The following is a 24,502-nucleotide window of genomic DNA, read 5'->3' on the forward strand; positions in this document are numbered from 1 at the left end:
ACTATTGTTAGCTTACGCTCTTTTTCTTCCCATATCAACTAGAAAGAGCAAAAAAAAAAATTGATGTTGCACATGAATAATGTTGATGTAAATCTCAAATCACTAATATATGAGAAATAGAAGACCAAATTTATTTAACTTTTTTTTTTTTCTTGACTAAGGGAGAAGGGCTTGTACATATAGGAATTCTGCTTGCAACTGAACAAGATGAGAAGTAATTTAGATTGGGGGGAAATGTGGAATTTGAATTAGATTTCAACAAAGCAGGGTTTTAATTAGAGCTTATCATCGAACAATCCAGAATGGATCTGTTCCTCGGGTTTACTGATTGAGAGGGATTCAATGCAAAACAGACTTTTACAGCTTCCTGCATATGTATAAGTCACGTCCTTGAAGAAGAGCAGGATTTACAGGTTCGTGTGTGTGTGTGTGTGTGTGTGTGTGTGTGTGTGTGTGTGTGTGTAATCTTTGGTAAAGGAAGCTAAAACCATTGGTTAATTTTTTGTTGCATTGATTTGTTTGTAAACTAATCATACCTTTCAGGAATCAGTGGTGATTTGGTGATAGGCATGTTTTCCTCTGTTACAGGGAAACCTTTGTTTAAATGGCCTTTATTCAGATGTTAACTATTTTTGTGCTTATAATAATACATTGTAATCATGTGTAGATCAAACCTATTATATTTCTTGATTACCTTTCAATGTTGTTTAAAAATAAGGCTAAATGATAAGCACAAGGGATGGTAATCTAACACTAAGTAGCCAATGAAGTCATATTTTTATGAATGATTTATTATTATTTTAGTGTGCTGTAAAACTATATGCAATATATGAACTGCTAGGTCTGCATTCTACGCCTCTGCTGAATCCCCACAATTCCTAAGACAAGACTTCACCTGTAATAGCAACTTGGTTAATGTTGATTGTTAGATTGACCAACTAGCTGAATGAAGACATTGTCTTTTTTTTTTTTTTTTTTTTTTTGCGGTACGCGGGCCTCTCACTGCTGTGGCCTCTCCCGTTGCGGAACACAGACTCCGGACGCGCAGGCTCAGCGGCCATGGCTCACGGGCCCAGCCGCTCCGCGGCATGTGGGATCTTCCTGGACCGGGGCACGAACCCGTGTCCCCTGCATCGGCAGACGGACTCTCAACCACTGTGCCACCAGGGAAACCCCATTGTCTTTCTTTAAATGATCAAATTGCAAGCAAGGTTTGGTTAGGAAAACAGAAACAATAAGGAATTAGGGCACAGATAATCACTGGAAGAGCTGGGAGAACAAATGTCAAGGGTTTGACATGTACACACTGCTATATTTAAAATGGATAACCAACAAGGACCTACTGCATAGCACAGGGAATTCTGCTCAATATTATATAACAACCTAAATGGGAAAAGCATTTGAAAAAGAATAGATCCATGTATGTGTATAACTGAATCACTTTGCTGTACACCTGAAATGAACACAACATTGTTAATCAACTATACTCCAATATAAAATAGAAAGTTTAAAAAAAAAAGTTTGGCAACAGTGATATCACTCTGAAGCTGAAGAACTCAAACACGAGGTATTCATGGTCTCTGCTGGAAGCTGCTGTCTGTGAAGCTAATATCTGGTTGTACGTGCAGTTGCAAATACTTCTGGAAATTGATGGTCTAGTCTCTTGGCCTTCCAAACTCATACACGATCCTCATTGTAAACATTATTTTAATGGTAAAAAATATTTCATTGTATCTTTTTCAGATTGCCATATTAAGAATGGGTGGATATTGGATTATCTTAAATCCATGGCAAAATTAATTATATTGTTTGCAATATGGAAAGTGACTTGAAAATATAATTTTATAAGACATTGGTGCATAGCATCCTTATGGCTTATACCTTGAATAAACAAGAAAGCCCACATTAATTAAAAATCTAAGTATTTTCTAATAAATATCAAGTTCTGTCCTTTTCCTGCTCCAGCATTCTTCCTCCCCCCCCATCCCACCCCCACCCCCCACCACGCCAAGTAGTTCTCTAAGGGCCTTGAACTTCTAAGCTATTTAAACTTCATAACGATTCTCTTAGGGCAAGTTATCACTCATCTTATAGATTAAGAAAATAAGCCATAGAGAGATTGAAGAATTTGTCTAAGCTCATACAGTTCTAATTGTCCAAGTAATAAGTGAAGGTCAAGAAAAGTTAAATATCAGAAAAAAATTAAATATCAGCTATTATGAGTTTCTACTGTTTAAATGCCTGAAGATTATACATGGTGAAAAACTATATATCTTGTATTAATGTCCAACATATTTAAACAGTTTGCTATGTTTTTCTTCCACTCAACTGCCTTAATAATGATATTAATAAAAATAACGGGTTTGTATGGCATTTAATATTTTTTACAAATTATTTTACACTTTTTTTTTGCCACATGGCTTGTGGGATCTTAGCTCCCCAACCAGGGATCAAACCTATGCCCTCAGCAGGGAAAGCGTGGAGTCCTAACTACTGGACCATCAGGGAATTCCCAGTTATTTTACGCTTTTAATGTGTGAACACATACAGAACTTAACAGCCTACTGTTATCAATTTTAGTAACTTGGGAAATTAAGCTTTAAAATCAGGATTAATAACGGTATTTATTCCCTTTCCTTTAGGAATTTATATGTAGAACTTATATATTGACTATATATCAAATTATTATAATCTTATAGTTATATTAATTAATTACACATAAAACAGGTGGTTTCCATGGGCTTCAAAGTTATATAATCACTCATATTTTTCTATGCCTATATAGAGTGAATGAATTGATTATATTTTTAGATTAGTGACTCTTATGGACATTTAAAAATCAGAACGTAGACAGTTTTTAGCTTGTTTTTGTTTTTTTTTTTTTGTCATTGGTACTAAACAAACCAGAAATGTCAACTATTTTTATGGAGTTTTGAAGTCCATTGGTAGAAAAATTCTCCAAAGATATACACAGTGAGGGAAAATGTACTTTTGCTTTTGGTTTACCAAATAAATAATACAAAGGGAAAAGGCATGACATATAGTATTTCTCAAAATTATGTAATATATAGTCATATTTTTATGGAAAAAAAATATATATATACCTATATGTAAACCTAGGAACATTCCACTTGACTTAAATCATTTATTTTCATGTTACTTAAGAAGTTCAAAGCATAGACCTGGATATAAAATCCATATGCTTATACAGCTATATAACCAAAACTAATTTAAAAATTAATTATAAACACTATAAAATTAATAATACTCAAATTAATAACATTGATTTAATGTCACAAATAATATTTTGCTGAAACTTAATTGCAATAACCAGCTGTGCTGGGCACAGGTTATTTTATTTTATTTTTTTCTCTTTTACTATTATTTAGTTTATTTTATTATTATTATTTTTCTACATCTCTATTGGAGTATAATTGTTTTACAATGGTGTGTTAGCTTCTGCTTTATAACAAAGTGAATCAATTATACATATACATATGTTTCCATATCTCTTCCCTCTTGCGTAATTCAGCGTGCCTAAAGTTTGTGCTCTGTGATAGCTAAATTTTCTTACCAGTATTTCTATTCAAACCTTGGTGGAAACTTCACCAACCTAAATCACTAGGCAGAAATGCAGAATTTACATTTAATATACCCTGTCATTGTCTCATCATTAGCAGAATGTGGCAACCTTTTCTTTTCTCATGAAAATAATACTGTGTGGATCCCAAATATCTTTAAAACCAAAATTCAAACTGAGAGGCAAGTTATCAGTTCCTATTTTTAAAAATAGATCATAATAAAACAAACAATATACTATTATATAATATATTTATTCATTTACATATTAAAAATATTAAGTGCCTACTTTGTAGCAGAAGCTGCGTACAGAAGAAAATTTATACAAAGTCCATATTCTCATAGAGCTAACATTCTAATGTAGGAAAAAAGAAATTAAAATAAAATCTGTCTATATCTCTATATATATCTATATCTGTATATTCTAGAATTTTTTAAAATGCCAGAGTAAAGAGTCTCTCTCTTTTCCTTGCACTATTAGATATAAAAATGTATACAAGTGATGTATAATGATATACAAGTGATATCTATAAAGGTGTATATTATGTCCATATATAAATTATAATACCAGTCAGTGTATTATTTTTAACAGCAAAAAATGATAAACATCCTAAATGCCAATCAGTAGCAACTAGTTGATTAAATATCAATGAAATGGAATATAACACAGTCATAATGAATAATGAATGTGCTTCTGCTGTAACAAAATGGAAAATTATATAAATTTTATTAGTAAATGAAAAGGCAAGGAGAAGATTATTTTATATCATTTGTTAAAAAAACAGTTCATGTCTGTCGATCCATCTATCTAGATATTTAGAAGAACCCACAGGAAAATAGTAACAATTGCTATCTGCTTGCAAGATAGAGAAAGAAATATAGGTAGAGACATTCCACTGCATATACACTTTTCTACTTTTTTCTTTGTAAGTAACAAGAATTTTTCATCTATTCAAAAACTGAATCAAAATGTAGTTTTATAAAGATCTTGCAATGGACTTGAAATTGTGGGGTTCAGAAAGACCAGAGGGGGTAACATTGTAGTGCTTGCATTGAAATATGAGGGTGATAGAAGTGGACATATTCAGAAGAGGTTTTCATATTCTGGATACCTTTGGAAGGTTGTCAAAGGAGCTGGCAAGCTACAGACCTTGATTGCAATCATGGTCAATGTCTGTTTTGTAAATAAAATTGTATTGGAACACAGCTACACCCATTCTTTTACATGTTGTCTATGTATGCCTGCTTTCACACTGTAACAGCAGAGTTAAGTACTTGTAACAATTATCACATTGCATACAAAGACTGAACCTTTACAGTCTTGGCTTTTACGGAAAGAGCTTGCTGACCCCTGGTATAGATCATAGAATTTTACAGTGGACAATTTGCGTGGTATTAAGTAAGAGGGAGTAAAGAATGACTCCACAATTTTTAGCCTAAGCACCTGGCAAATAAAGTTGCCATTTATTGCCATGTATTAAAATAGGATAGGGATCACTTGAAGTGGAACAAATTCGGGGTGAGGAAGACTAAAACATTCAATAAGATATCAGTGCATTCCTTGAGTGCGTCTGCATGACCACATGGGTCCACAAACCCCTGTTTGAGAGGCAGTTATGTATTAGGATAGAAAGTGGATAATTATAGGTTCTAAAATTAATAACCCTTTGAGCAATCATTTAAACTTTCTGATTCTCAATTTTCTCGTGAGTGTAACAGTAGGTGCATCTTAATAATCACTAAAGTCCTTTCCCAAACCAAAATTTGTGAAATAATTACTGAAATTTCACTGTATAAGTCCACTAGGTGTTGCTTTGAAGGACTTTTAAGTTAGTGAAAGATGCAAGGTGTCTAGTTAGGACAATAGGTAACCTGTCCACTGAAGGTCACAGGGTAGATATGACGTTTTATATTTTGTAGATTTTGATTCAAATAAATACATCATCAAAAAAATTTTAATTTGTTTATGAAATTGTATGGTATTGCACTTTAAAAACACTTACATTTAAAACTTAATAAGGGGAAAAAATAACCAATCTAGATGTCACATAGACTGCCATCAAACTAGCATCACAACTCCACTTTGCATTTTAGTTTGATAACTTTTCATAAACGTAGAGGGTTTTGATGGAAAGCAATTTCAGAGAGTTAATTTGTGAAGAACATAAGGCATTCCTTTGCAAGTTGAAAAACTTACTGAGATGTTTGTCTTAAAAAATAAATATAGCAAGAGTGTAATAAAAACCAGAGAATTTCTCAGCATTTCCTCTCTTCTCTCTTTTCATTAGAAACTTCAATTTCTTTAAAAAATTCACACTTAAAAGAGATTTGAACAGATATGAAGGCCAAGAATCATTTCAGCATTTCTAATTGCCAGTCAGTTTCTGTCACAATGAAATTTTCAGGTCCTTTTTAGGTCTTTCCAAACTATTGAGTACATTTAAATCTTGCCTGACCTATTTTGTAAAACTGCTAACCATTATTTGTTAAAATGATGCTCTCTTTATGATTATTTTTTACCTACACACATTCTCTTTCTTGTTCCACACACCACTGTGAAGAAATGCTGATAAATATAGAATTTCGTTATATCCAATATCCATGAGAGTAGAAGTGAGTGTTATTAAGGCTCCATAATAACTAAATTTTCATCCCTCAAAATATAAAATGTCAATGTCATCACTATTGCACATCTTCAGTGAAATTCCATTTCCGTTATCTGTAAGTTTTTCCCCTTTTCTTTTCTCTACTTGATCAAATTATATTCTCAGATCAGTCAGCAACTGGAACTACACAGAGCTTGTGTGATCAATCATGAAATTTGAAATTGTATTATCTGAAAAGTTACCATGCACATCTTAATAAGTTATATTAAACAAGTTTATGAACATACATGCAGGTATGCATAATAGTTATTTGCTTTTCTTGTCCAAGTTCCCTACCTTATCCTCTGACACCTTCTCACCATAAAATTTCCTTTATTTTTATCTACTTCCAAAGGTATTATTTATAAATGCATAGAGAGATTCCTCCTTGGGCAGGGGTAAATCATTTATACTTAAAATTATACAAAGATATCAGAATATTTAATAAAAATTTTGGGAAGCAATCTATGGGGATTGGCATAGTAGGTGACACTCCAGGAAGGTGAGTTTAAAAGCGAGTTATTAACAGACTGCATGTTCTCTCCTGCCTGCGGCCACAGAGAACAGAAATATACCTGTTATGATTTCATAAACAGGCTCAGTTTCCTCACAAATAAATACCTCAAAGTATGATTATCTCATGCTTTATTTCAAAATAAGTGATTTTCTATTAATAAGCAAAAATATCAACATCATTTTTTCTTTCTTATGTTTTTATTACAATATTAAACAGGAAAATGTGTGGGTTTTTTTTAAGCCAACACAAATACATAAAGATTTCTCAATTTCCCTTTCCCTATTTTCTCCTGTCTCCTCCCACCCAGTCTCGGCATCCTACTCACCCTCCCTCAGGTAACCAGTGTATCCTTCCAGAAATTTTGCTATGAATTTACATATATATTTTTCATATACATATCTAGTTATTTTCAATACATCCCGTTCTACATCTTGCTTTAGTTTTTTCACTTAGCGATAAATACATGGAAAGTATGTTTCCGTGTGGGTACATATAGGTCTACCTCATTCAAATAGCTGCAATTTTCCATATTAAGTATGTACCATAAGTCATTTGACCTTTACTATTTTAGGACATTTTAAACATGGCAAACAATGCTACATATTTTTTTTTTCTATAGTGCAGTGCATTGGTTAAGAGTATAGGCTCTAGATTCAGAACTATGTTATCAGTTTTGTTTCTGTAAAAATGAGGATAATGAAAGTGTATATCTCATAGACTTGACATATAATGACATAACACAAATGAAGTATTTAAGCAGTGCCAGGAATATAAATATTCAATAAAAGTGGCTACAACTATTAGCATATTCATGATAATAAAACTGTTCATGAATACAGAGTTATTGGTTGTTAAACTATTGGAGTATTTCCAGTATGTTTTGTAATACCCATCTCTCTGAGTCCTGGAAGTGGTACCCAACTTCCTCAGCTGCTTCCATCTCAGGGGGCCCCAGATCAATATGGCCTGCAGATGTCCTCATTTTCTGCTATTCTGCAAATCTTCCCACAGCCTACGAGACTCCTGTGTGAACCCCAGGTAACAGACAGCCTTCACCCTGGAGTCTGATAGGAGAGATGACAACTAGAAGGTGCAAATGTCCTGCCTGTCCTGATGCACCTTTAAGTCTTCCATCAGTCACTTGTGGGTACTAAGACCCCCTGCAGTGTGATAACTTAAATATTAAATGCTTTTTACTATTTCTATACATTATTATTTATAGTATTATGAATAGTAATTAATACACATACAATTATAAAATATTGCTATCACTATACACACTTTGTATAGACAATCTATGTGGGGGATTAATTATATATATCTTTTTAATGATAGTTTGCTGGATATAGAATTCCAAGTAGGCAGGTGTTTTAAGGATTTTCTTATAGCAGTTTTAAAGTACCATTCCATTTTTCTTTCAGCTTCCACTCCCCACTTTTTTTTTCTTCTGAGTTTGAAATCTTAATCTTGTCCCATTGAAATAATCCATCTCCTTTAATTGCTTCCTTTGAATTTTTTTCTCTAGCCATTTTACGAATTTTTACCACTTTTACTATGCACCTATTTGTTGTTTTCTTTCAATTTATATTTCAGTCCTATGGTCTGAATGTTTGTGTCCCCCAAAAATCATATGTTGGAATCCTAACTCCTAAATTGATGGTATTAGGAGGTGGGACCTTTGGAATGTGCTTAAGTCATGAGAGTGGAGCCCTTGTGAATGGGAATCATGATCTTATAAAAGAGGCCTGAGAAAGCCATCTGAGATACAATGAGAAGTCAGCAGCCTAAACCTGAAAGAGGGTCTCCACCAAACCCCACCCATTCTGACTGACACTCTGATTTGGACTTCAGCCTCCAGAACTGGGAGCAGTAAATTTCTGCTGTTTATAAGCTGCCTAGTCTATAGTGATTTGATATAGTACCCTGAACAGACTAAGACATGTGCCTATTTGTTTTCTTTTCATTTATATTTCTCGCTTTTAAAATCTGTGAATGGGAGTTTTTCAGCAATTTTGGATAATGCTTTGACTTAATCGCTTCAGATCTTGATCCTACTTTTGTTTCTCTCTCTCCCCATTTTGGGCTCTGTTTTAAGAAGAATTCTAAGAGGGCCCCCATGATCTCCATTTCCTTTTGATCCTACCATGATTATATCGTGTTACAAGGAAAAAAGGATTTTGCAGTTATATTTAAGCTTTTAAACAGTTAACCTTAAGATAGGAAGATTATACAATTAGGCCCGACCTATACATATGAGCCCCTTAAAAGCAAAGTTTTCTCTAGCTGGTTGCAGACAGGAAGTCAGACATTGGAAGCCTGAGGGAAATTTGCCATGAGGCCTCCTGCTGCAGCTGTAATGTAAGATCAGGTAAGAAAGCCCAAAGCAGGAAACTGCAATCAGCATGTAAGAGCTGAGAGTATTTCCCAGCTCACAGCCAGCAAGAGAAAGAAGTCCTCAGTCCTACAACCACAAACAACTGAATTTCACAAGCTAACTGAATGAGCTAGTTGATAAATTATTTTCCAAAATCTCCAATTAAGAGTTTAGTCCTGTTGAGGCCACCCAGATCCCTAATGTACACAACTCTGAGTTACTAAACAGATGTTGTTTTAAAGTTTCTAGATTTGTGGTAATCAGAAAATAAAATTAAAGAGCTTTTTTGGACCACCTACTCTCTGTGCCCAACCGCCCACAGACAGGGAGTGTTCCCCTGTGCTCTCTGCTCCCAAGTAATATTTCATACCTGCATAAACACCCATGCATTAAAAAGAATCATAAACAGATCATTGTTTTATCTTCTTCAATCAACTGTAATCTCTTGAAAGATAGGAACCATGGTCTTCATTTCTTTTCTTTCTCCCCAGATATAAATAGCCGCAGCTGGCCACAGAAGAAATTTTGTTTGAATGAGGTCTTCTGATTTCCTTACAACAACAAAATTTACTGAAGTATTTTAACAGCCTTTAAGAGATCAGATTTTAAAGTGGTAAGTTTTGTCACTAAGGTAAACTGGAAATCCTCAAGAATTGGAGGGTCTGCGTACCCTAGGATATATAGATCCAGAAAAAAATATTAGATTTTCTTGTAGCATTTTAGGTATGCATACCCATATTAATGAAAAATTAATATTATTAGATAGAGTCTATTTTCTGTGTTTTTCTCACACTTGTTAAAACAATTGCAAAAACCTTTATCGGTTATCATCTGCGTTTGTACTTTCTTTTCAGCTGACGTTTCCTAACTGGCTATCAGTCATTTATTTTTATCTCTGGGAAGACTTCCAAATCCAGTGCAATTTACCCTGATCATTTTCCCCGGTGCCGAATTATTCTGAACTTCTGAAGCCTTTTTATGTGAGTTTAGAGAGATAAAATGCATCAAACTGAAACTTTTAATAAAACTTCAATGAGGTGATAAATAAGATGACTATTGCAAACAATATAGAAGCACATTTGTACCACTAATAATGTAAGAAGCATATCTAGTCTAAATGGGTTGTTTGAAAATCAAAGAAACATCAATCTAATTTTTCTTTAAAATGATTCTTTTAAATCTATTTTTTAAAGCAAAACAACTTGTTTCAGTTGAGTTGTGATTTTTTTGCAAGCAGTTATCAACAATCAAGTTTTCAAATATACTAACTCTCAAAAACTTCAAAGTACAACCAGGTTACTTTATATGTACTGTTTTATTTTAAAATCTAATCTGTACCAATGAAGCACTCCAATGCCTTTTTTATTGGGAACTGATCTTAGTACTTTCTTAAAAACATACAATCAACATTGTTGGGATCACTAATGTGACCAAATTTGCATAAAATAATTGATGGAATTATGTTACTACATGCTTACCTTCATCAAAGGGTGTAACTTTTGAGATTCAGTATGCTTTTGGCGTTTTCAAGATTGTTGTGAAGATGTTGCTGTTATTATTTTTTCATGGTATATCGTCTCTAGTCTCCCCAAAGACCTATTGTAAAAGGATTGAGGAAGAAATTTATTACTAAAAAGCATCTTCTTTTTCTAACATGATTGACAATAAATAAATAAATAAGTTAGCCCTTTCTTTTTTATCTCCTATATATTAAAAAGAAATGAGAATGCATAAACTTAGGTTTTCTTGACACCTATCCTGGCTCTGTGTAAAGATTGCTAGCAGGGCTTCCCTGGTGGTGCAGTGGTTGAGAATCTGCCTGCTAATGCAGGGGACACGGGCTCGAGCCCTGGTCTGGGAGGATCCCACATGCCGCGGAGCAACTGGGCCCGTGAGCCACAGCTACTGAGCCTGCGCGTCTGGAGCCTGTGCTCCGCAAAAAGAGAGGCCGCGATAATGAGAGGCCCGCGCACCGCGATGAAGAGTGGCCCTCGCTTGCCACAACTAGAGAAAGCCCTCGCACAGAAACGAAGACCCAACACAACAAAAATAAATAAATTAATTAATAAACTCCTACCCCCAACGTCTTCTTTAAAAAAAAAAAAAAGATTGCTAGCATATATAACAAAATCCAATAGGTTCAATATTTAAGTTGTTTACACTCACTATTAGAGTTCACACTGTGAGTTACCTAAGGAAGCTTTGCACTGTGTAGCAACATTCCCGGACTTGATCAGTGTGGTTTATGATCGTCTGTGATGAGAATCTGGGATTCTTGCTGGGATCCCTATATACCTCAATTCTTACACTATCAAGACAGAGAAATGGATTTCCATACCTGGAAGTGGCAACACCTCCCTCCTTTGTGTATCACCACAAACACATGTTAAGCCTAAAGAAAACTTTCTTGGAGTAAATGTACACTCTAGAGCTGAAAAGATAATCATTCATATTTTGAGAATTGTTCCAGCAAAAGGGGAGGGCGGTAATGGATGGAAAGACTAGAATCAGAGCACAACATAGCATTTATATCTCAAGAAATTCACTGCTCCCAGTTGATTACCTGACTGGGTTGGTTTCCCTTCAGTCCTCCATAAAGTCCCGTCTCTAGATGAAGTGGGAATCCACAGTATGGCAAGTCTCCAGGCCTACTGAACAGAGAGATCTGACGTAGAAATGAAATACCCTCTGCTTTATTCCCTATGGGAATTTCCACTGAAAAGCAGAAGAAAAAAAAGCACTTCATCTGTTGTAGCAGAATTTGTTTATTCATGCTTTTAGATTTCTGTTGCCATTTAAAAGCATACCTTCTTCAAATAAATATAATCCTCAAATTTAGAGAGTCCTGTCAAGTATATCAAGTATTATTTTTGTTGTCCTTGCCATACATAATGGTATTGCTGGCTTGCTTTATGATCTCAAGATTTTGTGGTGAGTCATTCAATAAAGCAATGTTCTAGTGAATAACTATTTTATTAAAAGTCTACGGATATTCTCAGGCATTATTTCTCTGACAGTAATTTGCAGACAAACTTTCAGAAATAGAGGTAAAAATCACTACTCTAAACAAATTATATTTTAGCTCTTTAAATTTAAATAAGTATGGCATAAATAAAATCTGTACAAATTATTAATTTTCAATTATTTTATTCTATTTGAGAAGCTATTAAATAGCAGTATAAGTCTAAACTTGTATGTGATATTTCAGCAGCCACTTGTATAGGGAAAGAGTGTATTTGGACAATATTACTTCATTGTAAATATATGGAAAGATTATTACAATGGCTAAGGACCTAAGCCAAGAGATAATTTTTCTGGAACATTCAACCACCTCTGGGATTGACTCATATTCATATTTTAATTTTATCATTCTACCATTTTAATATTAACCTACAGAAAATACATTTATTAAAAGTCTCAACTTTATATTTGTAATGAGGTGAATGGACCTAGAGTCTGTCATACAGAGTGAAGTAAGTCAGAAAGAGAAAAACAAAAACCGGATGCTAACACACATATATGGAATCTAAAAAAAGGTACTGATGAACCTAGTGACAGGGCAGGAATAAAGACACGGACATAGAGAACGGACTTGAGGACACGGGGGTGGGGGGAAGGGGAAGCTGGGATGAAGTGAGAGAGTTGCATTGACATATATACACTACCAAATGTAAAATGGATGGTTAGTGGGAAGCTGCTGCATAGCACAGGGAGATCAACTCGATGCTTTGTGATGACTTAGAGAGGTGGGATAGGGAGGGTGGGAGGGAGGGAGATGCAAGAGGGAGGAGATATGGGGATATATGTATACATATAGCTGATTCACTTTGTTGTACAGCAGAAACCAACACAACACTAAAGCAATTATACTCCAACAAAGATGTTAAAAAAAGTCTCAACTTTATAACTACTGGGTATTTGCTATTGTCACTTTCATTACTCTTATCCAGCAAAATAATGGAAGTTCTATCCGAAATTTGTCTGCTTACCTTACATTCCAAACCTTACCCTTTCATAAACGTGTGCAGTTATGAAAATCTAGATAGTTTGCATTTGTTTTAGCTAAAGGATGACCAGAAACGTGAGCTTTTTATACACACATGGAAGGATGGAAAATTGTAACATGAGAATATTCCCAAATATTTGACAAGTTATTTCAAAATGGTAGACAGCCATGACCATGACTAGTCCCTATACCTGTCATTTTGTCAATATTGTTAAAGAAAAAAGCTATGCAAAATCAGCAACTACATGCCAATGAAATTTGGTAGATCAAACTTTTCAATGAAATTTTTAATGTCTCTGTAGGCCAATCAAAAGAATATATAATCAAATTGGTCACAAATCACAAACCAGAAAGGAAGTGAGCTATATATTTTAAATAGAAACCTATTTAAAAACCCCTTTAGTGGGAGACACAAGAGGGAAGAGATATGGGAACATATGTATATGTATAACTGATTCACTTTATTATAAAGCAGAAACTAACACACCATTGTAAAGCAACTATACTCCAATAAAGATGTTAAAAAAAATTTAAAAAAAAAACCCTTTAGTTCCATAAGCATTACTTCCTGGAGTCCTTTATAGTGTAGGATAGATGTTCTACAGCACATTCTACAGATAGATGCACTTTGATCACAGGTAAGATTTCTAATCTTATACTTCACTTGATATCTCTACAGTGCTGTAGACAGTATTTCCTGTGTTCTTGTTTATTATTTTTTTTTCAAACTGTGTCCTAAGAAAGTATACATAAGAGTAATTTTCTAAGTTGTTTTAGGCTTAAAAATATTTTTATGTCCATGTTTGATTAATACATTTGCTGTATAGGTAATTCTGGCTGGAAATCACGTTTCCTCAGAAATTTGAACATGTTGCTATATTTTATTCTAGCATTTAACACTGTTTTGAGAAATCTTATGGCTTCTGCTTCACATGCTTTTATAGAATTATTATCCCTGAACCTGTCTCTTTCAGAAGCTTTTAGCATACTCTAACCTCACTGTTCTAAAGAGTGACAGTGATATGTTTTAGTTACAAATTAATGTGTGATGTATGCCACTATACCATGAACAAAACAAACCAAGACATAAGCAAAATAAACAAAAGCCATAGAAAGCTAGTTGCAACTCAACATACCATAGAAAATATGAGAGCAGAAATCACAATAACAGATGAATGGCTTATCTTCTTCAGTGTGCAGACGCTTTTCTCATATTGTGAGAAAATCCTCTTTTGGTAAAAAGCTGAATATGGATTTTCCATGAGTTTTGTCCATTTTAAGAGTTTTAGAAAATGTATAGATCTAGGTTATGACTTCAACATATTTACTGAGTCTAATTTTTTAAAAGAAAAGTTGACTTCAATTTCATGGTCACTAAAAAAAGAAATATGTTTAGCTTCTTCCAATTTAAACTTCACAGCTTGACTTTTTATCAATTTGACTGATGTAGACATATTTGTCTTCCCTGCTTCCTTTTTCAAGGTAGGAATGACTACTGAAGATAAAGATTTCCTTCTTCAAGGCACACATGAAAATGTAAACTAGCAGATCTGCTAAATTCATTTTTTCCTATAGCTATTTAAATTTTTTGCTTTATTTTAATTTTAAGTTAAGTAACTTTCTTCGTCAGCAATAATTTCTACATGACAGGCATGTTTTCTAAAATATTTATTACACCGTGTCTTGATTTAATTTGACCTAATTCTTCAAATATATATTTCAGTTGCAGACTAATTAATAACTTCTCTTTGTTTAATTATGGTCTTTAATTATGTTCTTTGTTTAATTATGTTCTTAAAATAATTTTTTTACATGCCTTTTTTTGCTCATCTTAACATATGTAAATGAGAATTATCTAAACTACCTGAAGATCTATGTCAAATTTTCCACATAATTTGGCCATTACTGCATTTCTAAGACTTATAGATACTATTTTTTTTAACTTTATATTACTTAGTAATGTTATTACTAAATTAATTCATTAAAAGACATCAAAATTTAAGATACTGAACATTTTTTCATTGTAAAAATGATTAAATTATTTAAATTAAAAATGCTGTATGTTTGTATTCTCTACACTAAAAAAGTGTCTAGTAACATAAGTGGCCAATTTTGTTGAAAATATAGCTTAGTCGAATCTACTAAACCTCCTGAAGCCATAAAGATACAATTTTATTATTTTCTCATATTTTTAATATAAGATGGTTTAACATCTATATAAAGTATGCAACATAATACTTATTTAATATTTTTAAAAACCCAACTATATGTATTGGAATTATTTAATAAAAAAGTGGAAAAGTTTGCTGTCTTAAATAGTAATCAGGTCCACTGGTGGTAGAACTTATAAGTTGATATGTATGTTATTTGGTTTGACAAGGTGACATTTACGATGGGTAAATTTTCCCTGTGCAGTATCTTTGCTTCACCATCGTGAAGTCAGATATTTGGTTTTTGACAAGAATGAGGGCTCTTTCTCTAACAGGTGGAACTTATGTTATCAAAACTCATTGACATTGATATAAAACCTATATTCTGAAATTATTAATATAAAACTTTAGGAAAATAAAACCTCACTACATTTTTCTGTGCTCCTTCAAAAAGCACTAGCTTCTGGGCCAAGGAAACATATATACTATATAGCTTATATAGTATGTTTATATAGAAAAGAATGCTTCTTTCCAAGAAACAGCCTCACATACTCTAAAACTTATATCTGTAGCCATTTGTTTAGTTAAATTCTCTGATCAAAATGGTTAATAAAACTTCTCTGTCCCTTTCTGTTACAGCCAGGAGAAGGAACCTAAGTTAAAACCAGGGATCAGGAAGACTGGAACAATATCTGTCCAGTATTTACATGTCATAAAGCCAGAGACTCCAGGGTCTGTCTGGGTCTCGGAGAGATTTTACATGTATACCAAATAGTTGGAGTTAGAATTCAGGGTATTCATGTTTCCTAGGAGACCCTTTAGGAAGGGAGGAGAACAACCGTCTTCTTCCCCTTTGTAAGCATTAAGAAATCCTCTCTCTCATTCTTAGCCTATGGGGTATCTGGCTACTCCTGTAGGACAGTTGACCTTAGTCCCATGACACCACACTAGGCAAAACCACTAGGGCAAGAGGAGCCAGTACACTTACAATTTACTGTGTGGTATTTCATAAGAAATCTGTCTCTGATCCAAAATTTCTCATATATGCATTCAAGATGAAATTCATGAAGATGAATATTAAAAACCTGGCAGTAGTCAGAAATAGGACTAGAGTATTTGTGTTGATCAAAAAAAAGAAAAAGCACTTAGTTGAAGGTTCAAGCAAGGGGAATTAATTTTAAATGCTAATGAGATCAAGGCTCTTTGCCAGAGACGTCATCGCCATGATGGGGATACATCTGATCTAGAGATGTCAATGTCTGCATCCATGGGACAGACATCTCCTACACATTAATTGTGTTTATTTTGTCCAGGTTGTTTTCTTGACCAGCCTTAGGTAAATATATATTGTTTAATTCTTAGAAAGTACCTTATTTTTCTTTTCTTTTTTTCCCTTTGGATGATTTTTTAATTTTGCATTTCATATATTGTCCAGTTTCACATTCTCACAGGATCAGCAATTACGACAGCTTCCTCGTCTCCCAAGTCTGAAAACGGCAAGACAGCCACAGCTGCGGCCAAAGGCAATGCACTGATGCGCTCACGAAACGAAAAAATTGCACAATTTTTCCTTCATTTTACTTAAACGAACGGCTGACGCTAAGGCTCACTGCTGGAGAACGGAAACCCTTTTCTTCTTTATGCCGCAATCTAAAATGTTAAACTTACCTGACAGGGCGCACGAGGTCTCTTCAATAATTAATTGCACACACACACGAAAAATCCTTTATGTAGCAAAACTACTTTGTTACACGGGGTACAAAAATACTTTCACTTTTTGGTTGGTTTTGAAGTTTGGAAAGAATGAGGACTCATGGCAGGGCTGGGGTGCGCCCTGGAGAGAGAAGAGAAACTGGGCGGAGAAGGGGTTTTCTTAATGGCTGCTGGCCCATCTGAGGGGGAGGAAGCAGAGGACCCCAGTTTGAAAGGACCAAAAAAACGCTCTGTGTGGCCCGGTGGTCCTTCCTGTTGAGCCTGGAAGTGTGTGGGGTGGTGGAGGCCGCCAGCCGCCGGGAGGAACTGGCTGCAGGGCTTGGTCCTCACTGAAGCAGGGTGGGTGCAGGGGAGGGGATGCGGGGACAGGGACCGGGAATGAGGAACCGTTGGTGGGCAGGACTTGTTGCTATGGTGACAGGACGTGAGAACAAACTTTACGGTCACGGATATACCAGTTTAAGGGTCTTAATTCATTCCAGGAAAACGTGCAAAATGAAACGCCTCATTTCTTTGAGGCGGGGCTACGGAAGCAAATTTGGACAGGAGGTCAGGCCTTGCTCAGTCCCAGTGAGACCTCCGAGCTAGGTCTGGATGTCCCGGCGAGGAGCCCCCCGAATCCTGCCGTGAGGCCGTGGAGAGGGGCTTTGGGGCAGGACAGGGCTGAGGAAAAGGAAAGGAAGGAAACAGTCCACTGAGTCAGGCTTAAGACTCACAGTCTTTGGAGGGAAGCAGCAGCTCTGCACCGGCCACCTGGGGGCAGTGGAAGCTCAGGGTGGCTTCCTCCCCACTGCGGCGGGGGCTTCGAGCTGTGGTGACAAGACTGAAGAGCTAACAGAACTGACGATAGTTCCATCCTTGCTGGGTGGTATCAGAGGAAGGGTACCAGTGCACCTGAGCATGTAGGGCGGCAGCGGCAGCAGCCATGGCGGCTGGGTAGGTAAACGCAGCACGTGAGACGGCTGGGGTCAGCTCTGTGGTAGAAAGTACCTTTTCTTGCTTCAGAGTTTTTGTTTTACAGTGAGATAAAATAAGGGGTTAAAAAATTCTATCTGCTCTCATGTATTCCCTTCAAATGTCTTTCCAAAATTTTCTCATTAACAAACAGATCTGAGTGACATTAGTATCATGGTGGCCTCCTTTTTGTTCTGCTTTTAACAACTGGCATCCATCCACGAACAAGAGTACCTCAATGGAGGCTGCTGGATTTTGGTACCATACGCCAAGGGTCCCAGGAGTCTTGCCCACCTGTGCACCAGGTAACAGGCAGACAGACCTTGGTAAGAAACTTGGATAAAGGTCATAGTATTGTGATAATAATGGCAATGACTATATCGATCTAATTATGTTTGTTCATTTCAATGTGTTTGTATTTTCTCATTTAATTATTGCTCAAACTGGTGCAATATACAAAACAACTGTGATCGTTATGTGATTAAGAGATTAAGGCTCATTTTGATTCACGTATATTTCTTCAAATAACTTGTTTAGAATGAGGCAAAGTCAAGACTAAAAGTTTCAATTACCTTAGTTCAGTAAATAGCCCTGAGACAGCGAAATTACAGAGACCTAGGTTTCATCAACAACCATTTGTGTTATTTAAAACTTCACTTAACGCCTATAATTTATCTTCCTTTATAAAATGCTCTTTGTTTATCACTCTCTAAATCATTTCCTTTGGCATTCTCACTGACTCGTGTATACCTTCATATTCTTTATCTTGAAGACTTAGTTTATACTAGAAAGTAATATCAATGCAATTAAACTATGCCTTTCTACTATCATTTTTTTCTGCAATTTTCCCATGTGTTTTATATTTAAACAGTTTTACTCCTGCGTCACCTGGTGATCTAACATACCTCTGTTAACTTATTATTTTAGAGTTATTTGAACCTCATTTAAGTTTTTATTTGTACTCTGAAAGAAGAAAAGAGTGGAAAACTCAACCCAAATTAGGAGAATATTTCCAGTCTCCATCTGAATGTCACTCATTGTGTAAACACAGAAATTGTCAGATGAAGCAACAAACCACAGAACCTGGATAAAATACTATTCCCTGCTGGGCAGATTCTTAGAAACACTGAAAGTCTTGAAAGAAAAATAAAGGAAGTTGACTTTGAAATAAGTATGATGATTCATGCTGAGACAAATCACATTCACAGGGTATATGAACATTGAAAATAGAATGGCAAACCAGAAACAGGAAACAATGTAATGCTAGCTAGAGATTCTACCTCCAAAAAAATAAAAAAGCAAAATTTTAGTGCTTAGACAAATTTAAGACGTGAAGTTAAAGCAAATAGGACAAAAACAACAACAACTTTAAATGATTCCTTTAAAAAGAAGGAAATGACATTCTGCGTTGAGATGTGTACTACTATAAAATGTCAGTGCCAAAAGTGTAACAGTTGCAAACATCATTAAATGAACCAGATGTGAATATGGTGAAAATCATTTCAGCAAAAACTGGTTTGGGCATGCTGGCTTAGAAATGTTCTAACCTCCTCTTGTTGAAGTGAGTGTCAATATAAGCATTTTTAATATAAATTTTTCTATCTCATACCCCTTTAGAACATTCCTTGTTTATATTTTGCCCAAAGCATTGGTATTCATTTAGGTGACAGCAGTTTCATAAAATGTTGTCTGCCCAGAATTCCATGTACAATAACTTGTTTTAATATCACACCCACACACTCCTACAAATGAAAGATGAAAAAGAAATAAATCATAATAGCTTGAAAATCAGTCACTACATAGTGGATTCCAAACAACAATGATCAAATTAAAAGAGAAATATGTTTAAGGATATGTTTATTTTCATCATAAGTTTTCTTAAAATATAGAGGGGATAATATTCCCATTCTATTTTTATTTTTCTACTTTTTCACAAATATCTCAGACTTCAGTGTAATAGATGGACTAAGAGGTTGAAGACATAAAATCTAAACATAAGTGTTTAATATGTTATGTGAGATATTAAAGCTGTGGGAAATTAATTCTTGTCCTGTGCTTTATCTGAGAAATGATGCAAAGACTGCACATTAGAGTCAGTTATTAGAAATGTCTAACTTGTAAAAAAATTAAAATAAAAACAAAAATAGCGAAAAAATAATATAATTATGGTTTGTATTTAAGATATAAGCTATACAAGTAGAGCACTTTATTTTCCCCTTTTAGGATCACAGAAATAAAGCAATAAAAATTAAGATGCATTAGAAAATATTTCAGCTACTAACAGAATATAAGAAATGTCTGTGTATAATTTAGATGCCTTTAAGGTATCCCTAACAGAGTGTCTTTCATATAATAGTGTTCAATCAGTGAATGAAGATAATATGTAAGATTGCATAGCAAACACTTTATTGCTATATGGTTTCTTAAGAATTGATATCTATTCACTTATCCAATCTTTACAGAACCTATAACGCAAAATTTCTTCTAGAAACTATGGGAGATAGGATACAGCCTTGTCCTCAATATACTTATGATAAAGTTGGAAAGGCAGAGTTTAAAACTTTGTAATTTTTAAATAATGCTATATGGCTTGCTATGAATAAATGTTCTCAACCCTTTTTAACTCAGATTTTGGACAATAGTCTGACAAGCTCATTCTGAGAAAGATCCAAATACACATTTTGTAAGATTCCAGTTTTTAGCTTATTGCAGATGAGACTGAAGAACTGAAATTCTGCCTGATGATGAGATATGTACCTGCATGGCAAAATGATCAAAAGCTTATAACTCTGTTCTAGTTAATAGAAATAACCATGAATTAAACACTGCCCCACCCCACCATCAAGAGCCTATTTCATAATAAATGTTAGACTATTCCACCTCCAAACTTTTCACTTATCTAGCTCCAAACTCTAGCATTCTTATTCTTACTACTTATACACTTTCTACTCTGTGGTATCCTGGTATATAGCCTGGATGATTTCCTTTGAGCTTCAGGTGCGAAGCCACTAACAAAAAAATGTTTATATCTGTTCTCCCAGGATCTTAAAGATCTTATCTTTATGACAGCTCCCATAAATCTTACAAAATGATCATTAAATACTGATTTACTCAATTAATTATAAAAACTTAAGTGTTTAGTATTTGGTCATGTATACAATTTTAAAAAATACATCAACAGAAAACTTTCTGAATGTCACTAGATAATGAATTAAGCAAACCTTTACTGAAGCTTAAATTATGGTACAGAAATACATTTCAACTGATTTAAGTCCAACACAATGAAGAGAGAAATTATGGCACCAAAATTTTCCCTCCTCTATTATATACACTGGGATTAATTTAGATTACTATTCAATCTATTGTTTTCATTTTTCTAGGCTTTGTTCCATACAAATTTGTGCAGTTTTTCTACATTAAATGGAAATCTTAAATCTATTAACGGGGGCGGGGGGGGGAATCAGACCTCAAGCCAATAAATGTTCATCAAATCTACTGGAACACTGTTCAAGAACAAAATCCACTTTGAGCATTGGTCCTCATAATAGCACCAAAACATTAGGTACTGCGCGCTAATTACAGAATCGGACTGATCCATTGATTAAAAACTTCTTCAGTGAAGCTCTGAATCAACAACATGTTTAAAAGTCAAAAGTGTTCCAACCACTTGATTTCAAACCAAGTAGAATTTATGTTTAGAAACACTAAAAAAAAGTGTTTCATTTATAAATACAAAAACGTCACTGCATCAATCCAGAAAGAATCAAAAATTGTTTGAGGACAAGAAGAAATTTAAAATTGAGTCAACTTTCCTCTTTTCTCAACTGCTTAAATGTCCATATTAGCAAATACAGCTAAAAGATGCCAACTCTTTTAAGCCTGTATTTCTAGTCATTTCCCATTGACCATTTTGGAATTTTGTATGTTATGTTTTATGGATAGCATTCTGCTTCACTGTGTATTATGTTTGAATAACCTGAATAGTTCTTATTCATCACTTGATGCTACTCCATGGTGAAAGAAATACCAGTAAGAGGAGCCGTCAGAACACTATCACATGCATCACAAAGTCACAGAGGTTTTTAAGTCACAAGATGGCAAAGACATCGATTCTGCTTTAAACCAAAGTTTATGGCATATCCTTAATAGAAATCAGTGGAAATGGCTACGAAAGTGAAAGTTAAGGTGAATCATCTGAGCTGGCTTGACTTGTTGAATCCAATACAACCTTTATCTTAAATCTCCTTGCTAACAAATTTAGTGATAATTCTTTTATACTACCACTTAGCAAGTTAATAAAGGCATGGTACTCATGAGAAGCTAACCTTATTTAATGGGGGGGCACAGAATGGCATACAGTTTCCATACAGTTCTATTCTATTCTATACAACCAATATTCCCTAGTATCAATCCACACTTTCTTTGCTAATCAACACCAGCTTATTCCAAAAGAGGTCATGATAACGAAAAATGTCAGACTCCCTTGACCTTAAAAGAAAATTAAGCCCAGGGTCCATCCCCCCCATTCCCCCTCTGGGGTATAAGGTTAGTGTAAACCCACTGTGTAACAGTGTATTGCTTTATGGAGGGGGTGTGGTTGGGAGGGAGACACTATGGTGAGGAATGGATCAATTAAAGTCACACAAGTATAGGAAGCAGTGAGATAGTAATACACAAAATGGATAACTGCAGTCATTTTTTTAGAGGACTCGACTCGTGGAAGAAGAACTTTGATTGATGCTGGAAAAATATCTGTATGAAGTAGAAATTTGTTTCAATAACATTAGTAGAGAATATGTTCTAGACAGTGGAGGTAACTAGATGCAAAATCCTGGTAGCAATTTAATAGAACAGTCCCAGATGGCTAGGCTGAGGCCAACACATAATGAGGACGAAAGCCTTGTCTGTGGGGAATTTTGGATGATACCTGGAGAAATATTACACTGTGCGTAAACCAAATTAAATTGTTTCCACAAGTGTTGTAAAGTTTCATATAGTAAAAGGTTTTTTCTACATGCACTTCAATTTCACAGCAAGAATGGCATGGGATACATAAACACAGAAGAGAGTATTCATGCAAGATATCCAACTCCTTGATATAATATGCATACAATTCAAAATGATTACACTATCATCACATCTAGGGCTTTCTGCAACTACAAGGTGGTGGTTATGGAAAGCATGGCCCTTGCTATCAATATCTAAAAAGCAGCCACCGCCTTCTTCTATGTGTGTTCTCTTTTTGTGTTTTTTCTTAATTTTTCTTAATCAACTCTGCTGTTGCTACTTCTTAGCAAAACTGGTGAAAACAAAACTGTAATCATTGAACATAGCGCTCTGGCAATCAAGAGGTTTAAAACCTTCAATCTTCTGGGGCGAAAAAAGTACTGTGAGACATTTAGAACTCTGATTTACAAACAGGGTGGTCACAAATTCCTGGCTTGAAGACTTCCACAACTTTCCTGATCAGGTCATCATAGGAGGTCTGACTTAAGTTTGTTTCAAGCTAACATAAGAAAATTCTGGTTCTGGAGTGATGTGAATAGTCCAATAAGTTCCATCCGATTTCATTCCATTCATTGAATACCCACAAGGGTTGAACAGTGTGGCATCAATGACAGAACCTGGTATCAGGTCACGAATTCCACTCTCACGAATGACATCCTTTGCAGTAACACCATCTTTCCTGTAGAACCGGTCCATAACTGCTGGGTCAAGCTCACTCATCAGAATTTCCAGGGTTTGATCTGGCTGATTGATTACCCAACTCTCTGGGAAATCCAAAGTATACAAGTACCAACAATCAGAATTCATGCATCCCATACGATATGCTGCTCCATGTGGGAAAATTGCATTAAGAAACTCTATTTCTTCCTGGAAATTCTGGTGTGGGTACCCTTGGTGAGGTGGCTTCATGAAATTCTTAGGAGAATAAAAGCTTTGAATTGAGTCAAACCCACTGTAATCCCTAGCAAGTTTCAACAGGGGAACCAGTGCTTTCAGCAAGAGGGTGGTACCACATGTCTTCAAAATGAAACGTCTCTTGGAGACAAACATGCTACTCTCACTGAGTACACAAGCTTCCTGCTTGTCAGTTTTTGTCACACGTATGATTGAACATTGCACATCCTTCAAAAGTATGTCCCACTCGGATCTTGGGATGGTGCGAAGATCCCCAGATCCTCGGTTTGCGTCAGAGAACAAAACCTCCAGCAGCTTCTCGGTTCCTTTGAAAAAATGTGCAGCTTCCATCACTGTGAGATTAGCGAACAACCAAGAACCACAGAAAATCAACTAAATTAAATCTCTTCTCCCGCCGCTGCCGCCGCTGCTGCAGATTGTTCCAGGTGTGTTACTAAAGTTCAGGTTCTTTTTTTGCTATAATTTTACATTAACTTTTTTTAAAAAAGGGTTAATAAAATTTTCCCAGCTTTTTTTTTTTTTTTCGTGAGCTAAAGTTGAACGTGAGTGTCTTGGAAGTAGAGGCAGATACAGCTCAGTCTCTTGCAGTCCGCTGTTTCCCCGTTAGAGAGAGCAGAGCGAGCGCTAGCTAATGTCGCCGGC

General features: G+C 35.1%; 1 pseudogene; it reads right to left on the reverse strand.

Annotated features, from left to right (window-relative positions):
• Positions 1-23,206: 23,206 nt before the first annotated feature.
• Positions 23,207-24,190, reverse strand: LOC132424908 (S-adenosylmethionine decarboxylase proenzyme pseudogene; annotated as a pseudogene).
• Between the last annotated feature and the right edge of the window lie 312 nt (positions 24,191-24,502).

Source organism: Delphinus delphis, chromosome 1, assembly GCF_949987515.2.
Source record: "Delphinus delphis chromosome 1, mDelDel1.2, whole genome shotgun sequence".
NCBI classification, from domain to species: domain Eukaryota; kingdom Metazoa; phylum Chordata; class Mammalia; order Artiodactyla; family Delphinidae; genus Delphinus; species Delphinus delphis.